The sequence below is a fragment of the Sus scrofa genome, chromosome 14 (assembly GCF_054392235.1).
Source record: "Sus scrofa isolate SSC_HxYL_T2T_F1_AM1 chromosome 14, Sscrofa_HxYL_maternal_Yorkshire_Landrace_v2.0, whole genome shotgun sequence".
Classification (NCBI taxonomy): Eukaryota; Metazoa; Chordata; class Mammalia; order Artiodactyla; family Suidae; genus Sus; species Sus scrofa.
In genome coordinates, this window is record NC_139396.1 from 64371141 (window position 1) to 64390189 (window position 19049).

Below are 19049 nucleotides of genomic sequence, written 5' to 3' on the forward strand. Positions count from 1 at the left end.
CAAAACAACTGGGACATTTTCTGTTGCTCCAGTGAGACCAGGGGTGGAGCTGGTTGAACAGGAACAGAAACGTCCCCTGTTGAGAAGCAGGGGTGGGCAGATTTGGCCAGTGCTCTGAGCCTTCCAGAGGGGCCTGGTGCTGGCTCATGCAGACCCTTGGGATGGTTTGGTGGCATATACGAGTGGCATAGACCAGAAGGGCTCTCACAGATGGTCAGAGGCATCCTCTCCTTGTTGGCTGGGAGGACAGAGGCCCGGTAGCCCCTGGACCTAGCCAAGACCACGCGGCAGGTTAGTGGTGGGGCTGGGCCAGCCTGGGCCTCCTGCGCCAACCCAGAGGCGGGTGGTGAAAGGTGAAAGTGAGCAGAACACCTGCTGGTCGCTCATCTTAGTGGCGGCCGATGCAGCATGACCCCTGGGACCTTCCTGCAGCAGCCTCTTCCCCTTTCTGGAAGGACAGGGAGGTAGGCTTGAGGCTCAGGACAGTGTTGGAAATTATGTTGCGTGTCTTAAGAAAGGTGACTGTGAAGATAGACTCTTAAGCTGCCTTGTCCGGTGACGCATCCTGCATTCTAACTATGACTGTGTCTGCATCCTGGGTGTCTGGAACCACTGGGAATCCAGCCTGCCTTCCGCTGTCTCCCTTCCCTCCACTTCCAGATCCTTACTGAGCTCCGACTCTGTGCCTGGCCTTCCGCACATTCATCCAGCAGCTACTTATGGAGGGTTCAGGGCCTGGGGATACCTTGACAAATAAGACAGACAGCTCTGAGCCTGGGGTTGCTCGAGACTTTGATCAGGGCTCACTCCAGAATATTGTATGAAAGATCGTCTGCCTACAAGCCAGGCAGAGCCGGGTTCCAGGCCCAGCTCTGCTGCTTCCCAGATGCGTGACCTTGGGCTTGACACTGAATGCCTCTGAGCCTCAGATTCCCCCTCTGTAAAACAGCACAGGAATTGCCCAGCTCATCCTGTGGTTTTGGAGATTCTCAGGGAACCGGTATGTGGGGTTCTTAGATGAGAGGGGGCTCCATGTGGTCCAGTTTCTGCACAGAATAACATCAAGGGGCAAAAAATAATAATAATTTAAATTTAAAATCATAATGTTTATTTGTGACTCTAAAAGAACATTAGGAACCATGTAAGTAATACGCCACTCTGATACTGGTGATTTGGGCCTCCCCAGACATGTCCCTGTACCTCTAGGCTATACAACTGTGTTTTCTCTCCTTTTCCTGGTCTGTGTCTTCCCTGGCCCTTGGTGGTGTGGCTGGACCTACACTCTGCTTAGCCTGCAGCTTCCTCTCTTGTCTCGGGGCCAGGATAAGAGTTTTTGCTTACAATGCAGGGCCTGAGGGAGGAAGGCCATTTTCTGCCAGGCTCACTGGCAGCCAGACTGTCCCCGAGACCGGATCAGAAGGAGGAAGATGCTCCGATGCTGCAGAGCCAGACTTGTTCCCAGCCTGTTGCAGATGGTGGTTGGAGAACCGAGCTGGGAGTTCTTCCTGTTCTTTCTGAGATGAGTGGGATAAAAACATCTAGGTCTTCAGGGAAATTCTGTCTGGTGTGTTCCTTGGATCTCACTGTATGTGAAGAGACCTGGGCACCCCAGACACCAGCACTGGTACCTGGGAATTCTTGAAAGAGCCGTGGGTGCATAGCACAGCCTGAATGGGTCCTTGAGACTGGACAAGTTAAGGCCGCTGGTCCACGAGCTGTCCCTGAGAGCTGCCGCTGGGGACTTTGTGTGCCAAATCAGGAACAAGACACTCAAGGTCTGATGGGGCCTCGTTCCTGACTTTTCAGCTGGCCCTGCTTGGCCGAGACTCACCCACACCCATCCCTCACCCTCAGGGTTCTGCTTACTGTGAGAGCCACCACTGTTATTTTGCATGCGTGACAGCTTTGTTGAACTATAATTGGCATACAATACATCATCCATGTTTAAAGTGTACAATTTGATGCGTTTTGACATATATATTCCTAAGAAACCATGATGATGTTTAAAATAATGGACACATCCTTCACCCCCAGAGTTTCCTCGGGCCCCTCTGCAATCCATTCCCCCCTACCGCCCCCAAGCCACCACTGATCTGCTCTCTGTCACTATAGATTAGTTTGCATATTCTAGACTTTTATGTAAGTGGAATTGGATACCACGTGCTCTTCTCCCCCCCCACCCCCCGTTTTTTGGCTTTGCCCACGGCATATGGAAGTTCCCAGGCCAGGGATCACATCTGAACTGCACCTGCAACCTGCACCACAGCTGTGGCCATGATAGATGCTTTATAACCCACTGTGGGGGGCTGGGGATCAAATCTACACCCCTGCAGTGACCTGAGCTGCTGCAGTTAGATCCTTAGCCCACTGTGCCACAGAGGGAACACTACCATATGCTCTTCTTTGTTTTCTTTCACTCTGCAGAATTATTTGAGATTCATCCATAGTGTAGTGGGTCTCGATGGCTTATTCCTTTTTGTCATTCAGGACTGGTCCATTGCACAGATGTGCCAGTGTATGTGTCCATTCACTTGGACAGACATTTGGTTCATTCCACTTTTTTTGGCTGGTGTGAATAAGGCTGCTGAGAACATCCTTGTTCAAGACTCTGTGTGGACAGCTGATTTCATTTCTCTTGGGTAAACACCCAAGAGTGGGGTGGATGGATCATATGGGAGACATATGATAAACTTTTTAAGAAACTGCTGAGCTGTTTTCCAGTGTAGCTGTGCCATTTTGCATTTCATCCCCTGAGAGTTTCAGTTACCCCACATCCTCACCAGCACTTGGGACACAACTGTCATCTTCTCAGGAAAGATGCTTTTGAAGATGCTGAAAGTAATGAAAGACCCCATAAAGATGGGTCAGACAGGAAGGACATGTATTACGTTACATAATCCACCTGATGGTAGGGGGAGTGTGTTGTAGGCTTCATTAAACTGTGACCTGTGAGCTAAGAATGAATTTTACCTTTGAAAAAAGATTCTTTTAAAAAAAGATCTAAAATACAAACAATGTGTGATGGAGACCACATGTTGCTGGCAAAATCTAAAGTATTTACTGTTTGGCCCTTTAAAAAAGTTTGCCCCATGGTGGATTAGTGGATCAACACGGATTCTTTCCATCTTTCTATACTCTCTTCAGTAGCATGTTCCCTCATGGTCCCAAAATGGCTGCCATGGCTCCAGCCATTCCAGGGAGACTTGACAACATCCAGCCAAAGAAGAGGTGGGTTCAATGGGAGGACAATTTCTCCCTGAGTCCACCCAACAGACTTCCCCCCAGATCCTGTTGGCCAGGATTTGGTCCCATGCCCTGGTTGTTGCTGCAAGAGAGGGTGGGAAGTGAGTAGCCATCATTTTCAAGGCTTGTCACGAAGGAAGAATGCTATTCATGACCATATTTTTCTGCATCAGTTTCCTGGTGCCTGATAGTCTTGAGTGAGTTTGAGCTGGGTGTGAGGACTCTGTGCATCCCTGGCCTGGTTCCTTCACCTGAGACTTTGGGAGAGTGTTGTGTGTCTCCTTTAAGGGCTGATGAGAAGCTGAATGAGGTTTATGAAAAGTGCATCATGCATTGAACATAGTTGGTGTGGGAGAACAATGTGGTATAGAGGTCTCCCAGGGTCCTTGCTGTTTGTCCCTGACCAAGTAGCTTGCCTTCTCTCAGCCTTACTTCTCTTGTCTGTAAAATGGGTCTAAGATGTCCCCCCCTTCTAATAAGGCGATGCTGAAGAGTCCATGAATTATCTGATTCAAAACATTCAGCCTTGACTGAATGACTCAGCAGAAATGAATCTGACTAGCATCCATGAGGACGCAGGTTCGATCCCTGGCCTCACTCAGTGGGTTAAGGATACAGCATTGCCATGAGCTGTGGTGTAGGTTGCAGACATGGCTCGGATCCTGCATTGCTGTGGCTGTGGTGTAGGCCAGCAGCTACAGATCTGATTCGACCCCTAGCCTGGGAACCTCCATATCCCGCAGGTGCGGCCCTAAAAAGACAAAAACAAAAACAAAACATTTAGCCTTGGCCTGAAGTGTGGTTAGGCCTTGATAAACATTAGCTGTGTACCAGCTGTCAGGATGGGCCCCGGAGATACAGAAGGGAATAGAAATGGCAGTGACCTTCACGGTGTCCACAGCTAGTGGGACATTGGCTCTTATAGTTACAGTGAAGAGAACACACTGAAGCCCCGGGGTGGCAAGCCCAGAGGAGGCTCTAAACTGAATGGGGAGGGCAGCAGGGAGGGCTTCCTGGAGGTGGGGACATCACTGTGAAGTCTTTAAGGATGGGTAGGAACTGGCCAGGGAAAGAGGAGAAGAGAGGATGGGACTGCAGTACAAATATTATAGTGCTTCTTCCTCCCCTCCCTCCCCTCCGTCTTATCCCCTACCCCACTTCTCCCCTTCTCACTCCTTCTTTCTCTTCTTCATTCATTCATTCATTTACCCATTCATTCAACACTTACTGAGAGCTTCCAGTGTGCTAGGCATGGGGGCAGTAGCAGAGATTAAGACATCCAAGGTTTCTACTCCCACGAGCCTTCATTAGAGAGATCATATTAAGTAAGTGATTGGGAAAATACCAAGTAATGGCAAGTATTGATGTATAACAGGAAGGATGCTAAGTTAGAGAGGGTCTGGCAGCCCCTTTGTGTTGAGAGGTTAAGGGAAGATTCTCTGAGGAGCCAAGACTCAGAAATAAGCAGCACTGTGGTGCGGGGGCCGTGGTCAGTGTGCAGCTGCTGGGAGGTAACTTTCCCAGCAGGAAGCAGCCAGGTGGAAGGAGCTTGGGCAGTCTTACCTTCAGTGCCCTGGCCAGGGGGTCTCTGGCTGGCTTTGAGTGCAGGCTAGCCCAGGGTCCAGGGCTCTGAGGCTGCCTGAACCTGCCTTGTGCCTACCAGGTGGGATCTTTGGGGACCTGTGGGGCGACATGCTTTTGTCAAAGTGCCAAGGCTGCCTGGCTGCCCCCTCCCTGCCCTCCCCACCTGGCACAGCGTGGCTTGGAACAGCGTGGGCAGTGCAGAGGAGGGGGTGGCCGCCAGCCGAGAAGCAAGGCACGAGATAATAGACCTCTAGCTGGGTCGGGAGAAAGCCATGCCCGTGAAGAGGCGTTAGCAAGCAGGCGCCAAGTGGGGACTGTTACTCACAGCAGCTCTGAGATGAGAGGAGGGGGGTCGAGGGCTGGCGAGCAGGGTGATGGAAATGATGGGTGTGGACGTGGGAGGCCAGAGGTGTCAGTTCCCCAGTGCTCACTGCCCCCTTGCCTGCTGAGCTCTAGCCGTGAGATCGGGGCTTGGTGGACAGGCCTCCTAGCCAGACTTCACCACTGAGTGACTGCGCAGCCTTCAGCCTTTGCTCCTGCCATCTCAGTGTCCTCATCTGTATAATGGGGCAGTTCTCCTCTCAGGAGATGGTCAGAATGCACATCATGTAAACTTCAGCACCACCTGGGAAGGAGAGGACCATTTTTATCCCATTTTAAAGACAAGGAAGGAGGGGCTCAGAGAAGGCAAACCACTTGCCCAAGGTCACACAGTGTGAAATCAGTCTTAGAGGCCCCACCCATAACCATGTGTGTGGAGATGATGAGATGGTATAGGGCCTGGCACATCACTGGTGCTTAGGAAATATTAACTGCATCCTAGCGGCATTCGCCTAGATTCTGATTTGGTATTTGGGAGGCTGTTTTTCTCATTTGTTCTCAAAATGTGAGCACTCCAGCTGTGGACATCACGGCTGGAATCTGACGCCATCCCGCTTCTCTTTGCCAGGGGCCTACTTTGTGCATCTTTACCTGGGAGGCAGGTGTCATGATTTCCACTAGTGAGATGAGACGCCTCAGGCTGAAGGAGGCCACAGGGGTTCTCAAGGCTACATGGCGTTTGAGCCCGGCCCTGACAGGTGGCCTCTGAGAAGAGGCAGCCGGGGGTTGGAGTCAGGCTTCCGGTGCAGCCCCTGTAAGGATTCAAGGCCCAGAGAGGAGGGAATGCTATCTGGGGACCCCCAAGCCGGGAGGGCTTCAACCTTGGGTCAGTGGGCCCAGGGCCCACCCTTTGCCCCCTGTTCAGCTGGGGCAGGTCACCTGGACCTGCAGGTCCCTGGAGCTGCCCTGGCAGCTGAGGCTGGGAGTGGGTCCCCAAGACCATCCCGGGAAAACTTGTGCCTGTCACAGTCAGGCTTCCCTTGGGGTTCATGGCTGGCCAAGTCTGAGGAAATGAAGCCGAGAGGAAGAAAGGCCCTTGCTGCCACCACCACCTCTCCTGGCACAGAGTAGGTCCTCATTCAAGTGCTTGTTGAAGTCAGAAGGGAGGCGGGAGGGAGCAGGGAAAGGAAGGCCTTCAACTCATTTATCCTCCTGGGGATCCTCCACGTCCTGGGGTGCTGCTTAAGGGGCACTTAGCCCAGGGTAGCATGCTCGCTGCTCTGGGGAGCATTTCCCAGGGGACGTCATGAATCTCTCCTCTCTGGTTCCTCCTTCCCCAAGAACATCTTGCTCTCTTTTGCTAACTGATCCCAAAATGTAGAATTTCAGCTGCTCTGGGGGAAAGACATGGGGTGACAAACCCCAGGCAGGGCAACCAGACCCCAGTGGGGTCCCCTTCTCCTTCCCAGGAAGCCCGAGGAGAGGGTGGCAATGTTCCAGAACCCACTGCCTCCAAAGCCCCGAGGCAGCCCAGCAGCATGAATGAGGCGGGGCCCCCAGCCCACCCTGTTCCGTTGTAGAGGAGGCTGGGCCTGCAGCCTTATTAGATGCCCAGCTCTTCAGAGAGGGGCTGTAATTACAGACTGGCCTTGCCACACCAGGCACACAGCCACACAGCAGGCTCTCCCCGGTGTGGAAAATGCTACTTTCCACTTGAGCTTGGGGAGGGGCCTGATAAAGCGGCAAGATGAGTTCCTGGCTGTTGTTAGAAAGATTTCCTTTCCAGATGGTTTTTTCCTCCCCTCCCCTCCCAAGGTTAATTAAGGGCATCTTTGGTCATTAAAATGACTACTTAACTAAGAATGTGATAAATGAACACAAGGAAATAGTCGTGGTCTTGGTTTATAAATAATCTGGGATTGACTTTGTTGGATCAAGTCATTTCTGTCTTGTTTTTTCCATATCAGAATTCTTTTCACTGTTGCCTTGGAAACAAGCCTAGGGAGAGGGATGCTGGGAGTTGTATGACTGGGGTTCAAGCCTCAGTGGTTCCTTCATTTCACACGGTAGGCACGTCGAGTGCCTGCTGAGAATCAAAGGGCTCAGAGTCCAGTGGGGAGACTGATGGGAAAATTGAGTTAAAGCTCAGATTGTTAATGATGTGGTGGGGACCACATGGCAAGGTGGGAGCCCAGAGTTGGCCCCTCATGGGCATGAAGAATCAGAGGAGGCTTCTTGGAGAAGTGAGTTCCTAAGCTGAGCTGTGAAAGATGATAGAGGCTGACCAGGTGAGGAATGGATGGAATAGTGCCCTAGCTGGAAGGAACAGCATGTGCCAACGGCTGAACAAGAGGCAGCATGGCATATTCCAGGATGGCAGTTAGTTCAGCTGGGTCAGGCAGGAGAGAAGCTGGGGAATAGGTTAAACATGAGGCCAGAGACCCTGTCAAAGTCCAGGTTGTGAGCAATTCCTATGAAAAATTAAGGCGCCTGTCACAGATTTACTGTGGGGTCTGTGAGACCCACCTGCCTGGACCTGGTCCTTCAATGAAATGAGAAATTTGGCTGTTGGTTTCCGAGAGCTTGGTTCCATCCCATGGGGAGAGAAAACAGGTTTGAGCTGGATCCATCGGCTGGCACTTCCCACACGTGGTCCCAGGAATTAGTCTCCAGGCCAGTCGTCAAGAAAGGAAACTGGTTTACAACCAGACAAGTCCTTCTGCAGGCATTTCCTGACCCAGGGAGGTTTGAGGACAAGCAGAGAAGTTCTGTTCCATGATCTTCCCTGCCCTTCTGCACAGGGCTTGGGGCAGAACTGGCCACTTTCAGGAATCTCAGAGTGGTAGACAGAGTCTGGCTCCTGCCCTGGAAGGGGGAGGGTCTCAGAACCACACAGGTCTGGGTTCAAGCCCCAGAACCCCCACTTGCCAGCTCAGTGACCTTGAGTGGATACCTTCAGGTCTTTAAACCTCACTGCCCTTCTCTGCAAAATGGGGTTAATTAATAACAGGACGCAGTCTGAAGGGAGGTTGTGAAGGTTATATGAGGTGAAGTGAGATGTCTCAGTAACCTGTTCCCACACACAGTAAATCCCCAATTTATGGTTATTGTTATTTCCACTGCGCCACCTTCCTTGTCAACATAATACTAGTATATTTCGAGGCCCAGGATACCTACTCCTGGAAGGTTCAGTCTTTTGGGAAGCAAGATGTGCAGAGGGTCATGTAGTTGAGACCTCCTGGGGGAGATTTGGGAAAGACTGAAGTTGCTGAAAGTGGTCTTGGGGTGGGAGTGGGGTCCAACAGAGATGGAGATTGGGGGGTGGGCAGCCACAGGCAGGGGTACAGGGGATAGTGCCTGTGCAGAATCCCACAGGCAAGACTGAATATGGCCACGCCCAGGGGCTTTTGCACCAGCCATCCTCTTTTGACATTTTGGGAACACTCCTATGTATCCTTCAAGACCCTACCCAGATTTCCTTCTTCCACTTATAAGAAATTATCTTCAATAAATGATCATCTTCCCTTTGTTCTTCTTTCCTCAACTTCCTACTTTCTTGGTGGGGTTTCACCTCCCCCTCTTATGTTTCCATCATGGTGTATTATTCACTAGTCTATCATAGCCCTTGATATTTGTATTGGAAATGTTCATTTAAAATTTTATTTTTATTTATTTAATTTTTTTTTTTTTTTGCTTTTTAGGGCTTCACCGTCAGCATATGGACGTTCCCAGGCCAGGTGTCAAATTGGAGCTATGGCTCTGGCCTACGCCACAGCCACAGCCACCTCAGGTCTGAGCTGCATCTGCGACCTACACCACAGCTCAGAGCAAAGCTGGATCCTTAATCCATTGAGCAAGGCCAGGGATTGAACCTGCAGCCTCATAGATACTAGACGGGTTTGTAACCCACTGAGCTACAAAGGGAATTCCACCAATATTCATTTTTATCTGGCTTTTTCTTCCATCTGAGGGCTTCTCTAGAGCGTGCACATTGTATCAGGTTTGGGGGAGAAAATGTTACAGCCTCAGGTTTGAGAGGGTCCACTGAGACACCCTCTCCCCTTGATGGCTGAAAATCAGAGGACTGCTACTCTCAGCTCTTCAGGGACTACGGGTCCGTTCCGGGTAAGCACAGAGTTCACACAAAGTAGAACACATTCACAGTTTGTTGAATGAATGAATGACCGACGTTCCAATTTCTGTAACTGCACACGCTTGCTGGGAAATGATGACCTCTGGGCCCCACCTTGCACTGAGGGGAAAACTCCCATTTATTTCCTGAATCACAGCAGCCTCTCCAGAGTATTTTGGATTAATTATGTAAGGAGATGGCTTCCTTTCCTTTTTGATGCCCAGCAACATCCCAAGAGTTTCCTGGAGAGAACAGAAGAGTCTGCAGAAAAAGTCCTCTGGCGGGGAAAGCACTCAGGCTGCCCCAGTTTTCAGAGAGTGACGCTTTTTATAGTCACACTTTGAGACCACATTGTACCTAAAGGGAGCCAGAGTGGGGAGCAGGCCGGCAATCTGGCTTCCCAGCTCCCTTCTGCGCCCCTCTCCCCCATTGTGGAAGGAGGCGGGACTGTGCCACCCTGCCTGCTGCTAGCTCGCTTCTGCTTTTTCCAACCCTTGTCTTCCACTCCGACTGATTTGACAAAGGCCAGGTCCTCTTCTACGTTGCCCATGGTGCGAGGCTGGGGGCTGCACACTCCATCACTTCATAGCTGTGTGACCTTAGCCTGGTCACCGAATCCCTCTGCCTCAGTCTTTCCATCTATAAAATAGAGATAATAATCCTAGCACAAACCTCATTTCAGTATTGAGAGGAGCAGACAATGTAATATGACACCTGGCATACACAGTAAGTGGTACTGACAGCATCAGTGACAAGGATGACTTTGATGATTTCATCTCTGAAAATCTGAGAGGTTCAGTAACTTCCTCAGGGTCACACAGCTAGTTAGAGCTATTGGCAGGTCTACAAACCCTTAACCACGACACCATACTGATTTAGCTTGTCCGGAGCTGGGACTAGGGTGAAGTGAGGCACACACCTAGGGCACAAAATTTAAGGGAGCACCCAAAAAAGGGGTTATCAAAGATACAGAATATTTGAATGCAATGTTTTTAAAAAATCAAAGTTAATTCAAAAGTCCATGATGAGCAAACTATCACACAGCATTACTGATTTTTCCTTTTCCTCTGACGTCAATATGGCCTGGCACAGCACTGAACGAGCCTCTTTTTGTTGGAGGATAAGGTTTTTACTAATTTTTCACAAATGTAACTATCACGTGTGATTGTGATAAACACCCCTGTAGCAAAATGTTTGTATAGATCATTCTCATTTCCAGACAGATTGCTGGATGCAGAATTGGATCATGAAATGCAGGGTCGAAAGGCAGGCATATCCCAGCCCTTTATTATGAAAAATTTCAGACACAGAAAAAAAATTGTACAGGACACACATATACTCACCAGATAGATTCTATAACTGCTAACATTTTTCTATTTTTACTTTATAAAAGTCTAGTCATCTGTCCATTCCTTAGTGTGTACACACACACACACACACACACACACACACACACACATAGTTCTTTGGTGGATTTCATAATAATTTATAGATACCAATACACTTCAACATGTGTCATTAACTGGTAGGCCATTGTTTTTAAGAATTTTGGTCTTGCAGTGCCAGTTGTGGCTGGGCAGGTTAGGAACCTGACATAATGTCTGTGTGGATGTGGATTCGATCCCTGGCCTTGCTCAGTGGGTTAAGGATCCTGCATTGCTGCAAGCTTCGGCATAGGTTGAAGATGCAGCTCAGATGTGGCGTGGCTGTGGCTGTGGCATAGGCCAGTGGCTACAGCTCTAATTCGACCCTTAGCCTGGGAACCTCCATATGCCACAGGTTTCCTTTATTTTTCAAAAAAAAAAAAGGGGGAAAAAAGATTTTTGATCTTGAATGTTAAATTCCCTTCAGGAAATATATACCAGTTTCCATTTCCAACTGTGGATAAATGCATTGCTTTTACCACAGCTGGGGCCACTCTAGATGTTATTTTAAAGGTGTTCTAGGTGCTGCTTTGATTTAACTTTTGTTTGTCCTCCTGGAGGTTCTCAGTAAATTTGCCCCACCTCTGTGTCCAGATGGTCTATTAAAAAGTTATGTCCCTTTCCATCTCTTTAGGTATTTCTGGTGAGGCTTTTCTGGATTTAGAGAAGGGGACAGCTTCTTCACGGGTCTGCTCCCACCCCAGAAGTTCCTGGCCCTCTGGGAGGCTGATTGTGGCCACTCCCATGTGCAGAAAATGGGCAAACCTGGAAGGCCAGAAGCTCTGAGACCCTAGAGGCTGTGTGGGATGGTGGGTGGGTCCAGACACATGTGTGGAAGTAGGATGCTGGGCCCTGAGCATGTTTTCTCATCTGCATTATGGGGTAATAATTCCTTACATATAGGATGCACAGGCTGCTGTGAGAATCTTTTGTCCCCCTCCCCTCATTCTGCTCCAGCCCTTGGTTTCCTGATGGACCAGGCACTATCCTGCCTTTGGGCATTTGAATCTCTTGTGATTTCTGTGGGTCAGGAATTTGGGAGCAGCTTGGCTGGGTGGCTCTGGCTCAGGGTCTCCTGCGAGGTTGCAGACAAGGGCAGCTGTCATCAGAGGGTCTGACTGGCCATGTGGAATCTACTTCCAAAAGGGCTGGGGTTCTCATTGTGGCTAAGTGGGTTAAGAACCCAACATAGTGTCTGTGAGGATGCAGGTTTAATCCCTGGCCTCGCTCAGTGGGTTGAGGATCTGGCGTTGCCACAAGCTTAGGTATAGGTTACAAATGTGGCTCGGATCCCGTGTTGCTGTGGCTGTGGTATAGGTCAGCAGCTGCAGCTCCAATTCAACCCCTAGCCTGGGAACTTCCATGTGCTGCAGGTATGGCCATTTAAAAAAAAAAAAAAAAAAAAAAGCCTCACAATGTGGCTGGCAGTGGGTGCTGAGTATTGGCTGGGGGCCTCAGACCCTTTCCATGTGGGTCTTACCACAGGGCTGCTTGAGCACCCTCACTACATGGTGGCTGACCTCCCTCCATGGAGTGAGCTGTGATGCATTTTATGACCTAGCTTTGGAAGTCACACCTGTCACTTCTGCTTTATCTTTTGGGCACATAGACCACCTCTGACTTGCTGTGGGGAGGATCACGGGGGGCAGGGAGCACTGGAGGCCATCTTGGGGGCTGCCCACCATCCTGGAAGAACTTGGCAGGACTTCACCTCTCTGGGCCTCAGTCTCCCTCTCTGTGAAATGGGTTCATGTGAAGATTCATAAGTTGATTCTTATGAATACTTAGAAGGGCATTGGAGACTCAGCCCCACTCTCAATAACTTAGCCACCATTATAGTGTCTGCTGGACTGTGATCCCTCAACAGCAGGGGCTGTTCTCTGTCTTTGTATCTACTGCCCAGCCCGAATGGGCACATTCTGAATGTTTACAGAAAGGGCTGAATGAATAGCCACAAGGACTAGGAATCCAGAGGAGAAAGACATCTGAATCAGCTGCATTGTCAGAGATACCTCCGTGAAAAACTTTCTCAAGTGCGGCCCTTTGATCAATGTCTAGAGAGCAAATATTTGTTCAAAATGAAGGTGACGTGGGTGGTGGAAAGCGCTCACAATGCAGTCAGACTGATCAAAGTTTCAGTCTTGGACTTGGTGTTTGAACAATAAACATTTACTGAGCTCCAGTCTGAGCCATGTGCTGTGTCAGACCTGGGGAATGGGGTGAGGGTGGGGAGGAAATGGCCTCTGTCCTTGCCCTGGTTGGTACCCTGGCTGTGTGACCTTGGGCGAGTGAATCTACATCTCTGAGTTCACATCTCCTCACCTGTAACACAGAGGATGAATCCTTGCTGGATAGAAGGAGAAAACTCCTTCCACAAGTGTGCCTCCCCATCAGGACCTGGCTGCTGTTCCCCATTCCTGACAAGCACCCTCTCCAGTGACAGACACTGCTGCCTTGCATCCCCCCACCCCCAATCACAACCACTCCAGCTCCACAAGGGTTAAAACCCAGGCGCTCATGTGACCCAGTGCAAACTGTGAATCATTCCCATTGCTCCCTGTGCTGAGCCTGCCTGCCCAGGATGGGGCAGATGCTGTGCCCCCCGGGTTGCCATGGCAACTCCTCCAGTACTGCAATATAGCCCAGCCCAGTTCCTTCCTAGGAGGACCTGGGGCGCGGGGGGGCTGTTTCACCTGGCTGGGTGTGGCCTTTTAGGAAGGAGGAGGGAGAGAGGCCGGAAAGGAGAGAAAGGGAGGGATAGCGAGAGAGAGAGAGAGAGAGAGAGAGAGAGAGAGAGAGAGAGAGAGAGAGCGCGAGCGATCGAGAGAGGCACGCTTAGGGAGGAACAAGTGGAAATTGAAAGACGGGGGAGGAAGGAGAGGCTGGGAACCTGACAGAGAAAGGGACCACCAGAGGGAGACAGACTGACTGACTACCGACCAGAGGTCCTGAGGCGCTCGCTACCTCTCACCCTAGAGGCAGTTTCCCAACTGCTTCAGCCTTCCCAGGGCTATCAGATCTCCAACATACATGCACACACGTGCCCAGGCGCACACACGTGCAGCCGCATCTCTCGGTGCGCCCGCGGTCAGGGCACAGGGCGGGTAGGCTGTTGGGCACGTGCAGACATCGTCGGACCCGCGGGACGGTGAGCGAGTTGAGACTTGGGGGGGAGAACAAATGGGGGCGGACGCCAGCTCCCTGGGCGGCCGCCTCCCCGAGGCCCCTCCTGCATTCCTGGGCAGCGAAGCCCCTCGCTGAGAACGGGGGCTGATGTCATCGTGGGCTGCCGAGCCAGGGGACCCGGGGCCCTGGTGGCTGCCTCCGGAAATGAGCTAGCTGCCCGCCGGCCCACAGGTTTGGAAGCCTCAGCCGGAGGAGGGGAAACCTGCGTGGGTCAGGTGAGCAGGGCCCCGCAGAGGGCAGCTGGGCAGGGGGCAGCGGCGGGTGGCACCGGGTCCTTCCAGCGCCTGGGGGGCCCGCCTTCCTGGGGGAAAGTGAGGGTGAGGGTGCCCGGGGGTGCCTAGGGCCACCGCCTCTTCCTCCCCCACCTCGCGGGGACTGTCACGCCCTGGAGCCAGCGCGGCAGCCCAGTTCCTCCAAGCTCCTGGTCACCCGAGCCGGCCAGCCAGCCGGCCAGCGCTGGGAACTGGATCTTGGAGCTCCCGGCGTGTTTACTCACAACTCTGGGGGGTGGACTTGACCCTGAACCGCCTCTGCTTCGGAGTAAGACCCGCGGATGCCAAAGGCTGCTGGCTCAGCGATGTTTATTTACTCTGGGTCCCACTGAAGAGGGCTGCTGGCTTCCCTCTCCGGGCGAGCCCAGAACTTCTGTGAGCGGACAGAAGGGAGAGGGGTGAGGACCCTGGCATTTCTGCCCTCCCTCACCTCCCCCCACCCTCTCCTCCCGGCCCCATGGATTACCTGGGAGACAAACTCACGGTGGCCCAAACCCACATGACCCAGTGGATGGGGACCGTCCGGCGGTCCTTCCAGGAGGCCCTCAACTTAGTGACCAGCACAGTGGGCCCGGAGCGGGCAAGCGGGGAGCCCGCCGGCCGAACCTCCTTCAAGCGCACCTCATCCTTCAGACACCTCGCCTCCCGGAGCCGGGAATCTTTCCGCCGCTTCTCAGCCCGCAGCCAACAGAGATTTTCTTCCCTGAGGAAAAGGCAGCCGGACTCGGAGCCACCAGATCTTGTAAGCTTATGATGCTTTTTAAAATATTAAAACATCAGCGAAAACTCCTCCCCAACAGTGCTCCCCTCCCCCACCCCAGGAGTGGTGGGGGGTCCAGGATAATTGGCCACCAAGCTCCACCGCCTCAGCTGTTTCCTGCTCCCCTGCCTGGGAAAGAGGCATGTGGTGGTGATTCCCCTGACAGTGGACTTGCTCGCTCCCCCGAAGTGGTCAGGAAATTGATACCGGATTCACCATCCCTATGGACAGGGCTGGCACATGCATCAGGCTGGCTTTGCTGGTTGATTTATCTTAAGTGCCGGCACTCCAGCCTGACACAAATGCTTCCTATTTTTAGGGAGGATTAGCTGGCACCTGCTTCACCTCCTCACACCACACCCCCAGGGTGGCCGAGTATCCGTGTCATGTGCATGTGGCATTGTGGCTTTCGTGGTCTTGTCATGGAGCAAAAATTGCGAGGTCTCATCAGATTACCCGCAGTGGTGGGCAGGTTTGCCTGTTGGCCCTGGGGACCTCGGCATGAGTGGGCCAGGATTGAGTCTGGGGGGAGCTCAGTCTGGGTCCTGAGATCCTGCCATCTCTCACTCTGGCAGCTTGATGGGGCTGGGGCGGAGGCCAGGGTGGAGTGACATCTAATGATTAAAGACCCGACCTGCATCTAGGTATTTTCTTAAGGACCTTACTGATGATTTGGAGAGATGGGACTGAGCTCAGAGAGGGAAAGGCACCTGCCTGGGGTAGCACAGCAAGCAAGTGGCAAAGCCAGGGCCAGAACCCCCAGCTCTGAACCCCCTCCCCCCACTCAGGGGTCTTTCCAGACCAGCTCCCAGTAAAAGGATTTCTCCAGACCATCCTGATAATTTCAGGGACGTCCACATCACTGACCCTCAAAGTGAAGGCCTGGTGTTTTCACATAGGAAACGTCTGCCACCTGCCTGTGTGACCCAGTTCACAAGGGACTAAAGATGAGTGGAGGACTGAGCCAGCTCCTTCCCTGGCTTCAGCCTCTCAATGGTCATTAAGAGATCCAGCATTTAGGGATGCAGCATATGTGTGGTGGGGGAGGGGGGGTGCACCAGGCTCAGAGCCAGCGCTCTGTGCTCTCGAGGTCACTGAAAGCTCACACCTGCTGTCAAAGTACAGGATCCTAGCATCCCCTCAGCTGGCCCAGAGAGGTGTGGTGATTCTTCTGGGGTCACACAGCTACCAGAGCAGCCAGGTGCCTCATTAATATGACATCTGCCTTTCTGGGGCTCTGCTGCTTTGTGGCCCTGGATGAATCAGTGGGGCCTGAATTTATGAGACAGATCCCCCAAGACAGCCTCAGGAAGGATGACTTAGTCCTGGGAGAAAGCCTCTTGTTCATTTTTTTCTGTCCCTCTGTCTCTGTCTGTTTCTGTCTCTGTCTCTATCTGTGTGTCTCTCTGCCTCTCCCTGTCTCTCTTCTCTTTCGCTCTTGTTTTCTCTGGCAATTTGGCTAAGGGCTTAGGCCTTGGTGACATTCATTTCTGCCACCATGTGGCCCTGGGCATTGACCAGAGTCCCCCAGGCCTCATTGCCCTGCTCCCCAGCTCAGTGAGTGAATGAATGAATGAATGAATGAACAAATGAAGGTGGGCCTCGCAGGGCCTTTGCCTCCTCTGTTCACTGTAGCTTGCAGTGCCTGTGACAGTGTTACAACAGGCTAGGTAAACCTGGGCTGAATTAATCTGGTTCTTTCCCATTAGTATTTGGCATCTACCAGCTGGCAATTGGGTTGAAAGCTTGAATCAGACCTGGCTACATGCTGGCAAAGGGACCATGTCCTGTCTTCAAGACTCAGCTTCTTCCTCTGTCAACTAGGAGACCTCACAATCATTAGGAGGTTGCAGTCGGTGCCCATCACAGTGCCAGGCACACAGTAGGTGCGCACTCATGGATGCTTTCTGTCTGTCAGGTGCCGTGATGCTCTGACTCTGCAGGATAAAGGCAGAGTTGGGATGGGGACACATGCTCTGTTGCATAGGGCCTATGTTTGACTCCTGGCTCTGCCACATCTGAGCTGTGCAACCTAGGGTGGACTGTTCCCCTCCCTGTGCCTCATCTGTGAAACGGGGTTTGTCATTTCCCCTTTCCATTTCCCATTGTTAACACTTAAGGGCAGCGACGTGTCAGCAGATGCAGTGCCTGGGGCCGTGCTTATTAGCACGTGGTACGTGGCACCGTACAAGTTAGCTGTTGTGACAACCAAACCTTTTCTCTCAGAACCATTCCTTCAGAGATTCCCAGTGAACCGGAAAATCCACACACGCCCCTTTTACTCAGGGACTTCATGGAAATATTTGTTTTACTGGAGGAAACTTTTTAAAGCCACAGACAATCAAGTGTTCTGGAACACCTGTAGGATCCGTAGCTGAGGTTGGGAGGGGGGCGGGATTTCAGTCTTTAGGACTTGAGCTTTGTACGTGATTTATCTAAATAATTCATTTTGTTCCATATTTTGCCTCAGGCTCCTATTTACTGAGAGCAGAGTAGAAGAATCTATGGCAGGCAAAAAGTAACCCTCCCAGGCGTGCCCCAAAACGTTTTTCTAAAGCCAGCCTTGACATAATTTGCTAATGGCCTGCCTGGGCGGCTGCCGAATAAAAAGGGGGAAGAGGGAAAACACTGGCATTGTCTCTGAGCGACAAAGGCAGGAAGAGGCACGTCTGTGCTGCAGCCCAGTGTGAGCCTGAGAACGAAGCCCAGCCAACGAGGTGGATGCAAGTAGACGCCAGGCAGAAAATTCCAGAACCCAGGCACAGCGGCAGTACCACAGGGGCCAAGGGCCGGGGTAAAGGTGGGAAGCTGGGGCGGGGGGTGTCTCCCAGGCCAAGCAGTGTTCTGCAAAGAGGGCTTTGGAATCAGACAGATTTGGGGTCGAGGCTCTGCTCTGCCGTGTGCTGGCCAAGTGACCTCAGGCGAGTTAAAACACATCTTTCAGCCTCAGCATCCTCATCTGTGAGGGGTTCACCCAGGAACTGTCTGGTGGGTGGTCTGGTAGGACAGACTAGAACCAGCATGGCCCTGGCACCCGGCAGAGAGGAAGGGCTTAACTTTGCTTTCGAGGGGGTATGGGGTGCAAGTGCTGTGGACAAGGCCTACCTGTCCCGACGGCCGGACTGGTGCCGTTCACAGAGGAAAGAACCTGGCTGACCTTTCTTGGGCGTTTGTTGTGTGTCAGGCCCCCATAAGCATGAGATGGCTGTTATTTGTGTCCCTTCATTTGTTGACGCACACTTTCCTTCCACCAGGATTTATTGAGCACCACGAGGGTGCAGGCACTGGAGAAACAGCTGTGAAGAGAACAGACACAACTCTAGCCTTTATAGAGTTGTCTTCAAGGGGGCAGATAATAAAACACGCCAGCACATACATATGTCATGTATGGGCCGAAAAGCAAGGAACTGTCTTAAGAGATCAAGGGCTTGTCTCTCCCACCAAACTCAGGCCATATGACAGTTTCCCCATCTCAACACCCCTGATATTTTGGACCCAATCCTTCTTTGGGGAGCAGGGAGCTGTCCCGGGTATGTCTGGAGGGTCACCCTGGCCTCTCCCCACCAAATGCCAGTAGCTCCATGACAACCCAAATGTTTCTAGACGTTGACAGGTGTCTCCGAGGAGCAAAACTCCCACCCCTCCCCCACTGCTATATGTAATTTGGTTTGGGAGCTATAGTTGTAGCTGAGTAGTTTCCCAGTGACCTGAGCTGGGGAAGTAGGTAGGGCAGGGACCCAGCATCTATCAAGCACCTCCTTTTGCCAGGATTGGTCTCATTGAATCCCCTCGGCTGCCCCAGAGGGACAGGGGGTATAGCCTCCTATTTCCTGGAGGAGAAATCTAGAGCACAGAGAGGGGAAGTCACAGGCCTGAGGCCACACTGCTGGTGAGGCTGGGACTCCAGGTCCGCAGCATGTGTCGGCCACCCTGGGCTCACCTGGCACCCAACCCTGGGAACTCACTGTATGAACATCCGTACTCCATGCCAGGCCCTCGGTCTAGAGCTGGAGTATTTGATTCTGCGTGAATAATAGAGCGAAACAGATGCTTCAGATATTCAGCAGGGGAGTTTCCGCTGTGGCACAATGGAATCAGTGGCGTCTTGGGAGCATTGGGAGTATTGG

General features: G+C 52.0%; 1 protein-coding gene and 1 long non-coding RNA gene across 7 annotated transcripts in view; one reads left to right on the plus strand and one right to left on the minus strand.

Moving 5' to 3' along the window:
• The window catches only part of KIAA1671 (KIAA1671 ortholog), a 213786-nt gene that overhangs the window by 130717 nt on the left and 64020 nt on the right, over window positions 1-19049 (plus strand). The window lies entirely within an intron of this gene.
• LOC110256758 (uncharacterized) lies at window positions 10547-15089 on the minus strand. The gene is made up of 2 exons (XR_002338687.2): window positions 14629-15089; window positions 10547-14535 (listed from the first exon to the last, which is right to left on the minus strand). It is a non-coding gene; the product is annotated as an uncharacterized LOC110256758 (long non-coding RNA).